The sequence below is a fragment of the Chaetura pelagica genome, unplaced genomic scaffold (genome assembly GCF_000747805.2).
Source record: "Chaetura pelagica isolate M959 unplaced genomic scaffold, ChaPel_1.0 scaffold273, whole genome shotgun sequence".
Lineage (NCBI taxonomy): Eukaryota > Metazoa > Chordata > Aves > Apodiformes > Apodidae > Chaetura > Chaetura pelagica.
This window is the reverse complement of record NW_009952828.1, coordinates 1,059,805-1,061,476: the sequence shown is the minus strand read 5'-3', so window position 1 is coordinate 1,061,476 and position 1,672 is coordinate 1,059,805. Positions and strand designations below refer to the sequence as shown.

The 1,672-nt window shown below is 62.8% G+C and overlaps 1 protein-coding gene across 1 annotated transcript in view; it reads right to left on the bottom strand.

The window, feature by feature from the left end:
* FABP3 (fatty acid binding protein 3, muscle and heart (mammary-derived growth inhibitor)) overlaps window positions 1-1,672 on the bottom strand; it is a 62,555-nt gene that overhangs the window by 5,109 nt on the left and 55,774 nt on the right. The window lies entirely within an intron of this gene.

Genomic DNA, 1,672 nt, shown 5'->3' with positions numbered 1-1,672 from the left:
CTGCTGCCTACAACCATCCTATGCCACCCACCCAGCTCCTTGAGAGCCAGGTGCTGCTCCTTGGGTAGTCCTGCAATGCAGGTCTCCCCCACAGCTCAGGGGCCCCATGGGCTGGGATCCTGAAGCCCATGGCCTGGATGGCTCATTCCCTGGCTTCTGCCATGGGTTGGCACCTCCAGCGGCTTGGATGCCCCCCATGGGTTAGGACCTCCCATGGTTGGGTGCCCCCATGGGTTAGGACCTCCCATGGTTGGGTGCCCCCATGGGTTAGGACCTCCCGTGGTTGGGTGCCCCCATGGGTTAGGACCTCCCAAGGTCTCCACACACCTTGAGCTTCCCTACATCTTGGCTCCCTTGCACAACTTGGGTGCCCCACAGCCCTGGACCCCACACACTCTGGGTGCCCCACGACTTAGTGTACCCCACGAGTTAGGTGCCTCACAACTCGGTGTGCTCCGTGGTGTGGTAAACCCCACCTGCCCCATCCCCTGCAGCCCCACGGCTCAGGCAGCCGTCCTGCCCCTGCTGTGCCCTCTGGCCACTGTCCGAGGGGTGCCTGAAGGGCACGTTCCCAGGCTGGAGGCAGGAGCTGGTGGCAGGTCACACGTCTGGGCTGCTCTCAGCATAGTTTCCACCAGCTCTGGCAGATCTGAGCGTGGGAGCTCTGCAGGGACGTGCTGCCCTGTCTGCTCAGTGCTGCCGTGCTTGTCCCCTTTCAGCCCAGCCTTGCTTTGGCCCCAGCCCTGTGCTTGCTGCCTTGGGGCCAGGAAGGGGTTTTGTGTCCAACGAGCCCCCCAAGGGGCCTCTGATGTGCCCCCCAGGCTGGGTGGGGGGCACGGGGCTGCTGGCTACTCCATGCATGGTACATTTAATGGGGCATGGGACTGGCAACTGGGAAACTAGGAAAAAGCAGGGGCTGGATCAGTCCTGCCAAGGGAATTGTCTCTGCAGGGTGGGAGAAGCCAGGAATAAAAGCTCCAGCCACTCTCAATGTGGTTTGTTCCCTCCTCTTAATGGGAGGAACAGCTCGACCAGGGAAGTGTTGACCTCTCTGGGGTGACACCTGTGCCCCTGGGGAGGCACTGGCCAGGCTGCTCCCTCCCTGCCTGCAGAGCTGCCTGCTTTGTGGGCCAAGCCAAGAGGCAGCTCAACAAAGAGATCTGGTGCTCCCCTCCCCATGCAGCAGGGACAACACCCTCTGCCACCCCACCAGGTCCCCTCTCCTCCTCTTGAGCAAGCCCCAAGCAGGGCACTCTGCAAGCCTGGCTCTTGCACAACCTTCCCAGCAGCTCCAGCCCCCAGCTGCTCCCCAGGGGAAAACCCTGCTGCAAACCCGTGGGGAGGCCGGGGCCAGGCTCCTCCCCCCCTGCCTGCAGAGCTGCCTGCTTTGTGGGCCAAGCCAAGAAGCAGCTCAACAAAAGAGATCTGGTGCTCCCCTCCCCATGCAGCAGGGACAACACCCTCTGCCACCCCACCAGGTCCCCTCTCCTCCTCTTGAGCAAGCCCCAAGCAGGGCACTCTGCAAGCCTGGCTCTTGCACAACCTTCCCAGCAGCTCCAGCCCCCAGCTGCTCCCCAGGGGAAAACCCTGCTGCAAAATGGAGTGAGGAGGGGGGGGGTTTGTCTGGGTGAGACCCAGTTGAGCACCAGACCCGGGAGGCAAAGCCATGTTA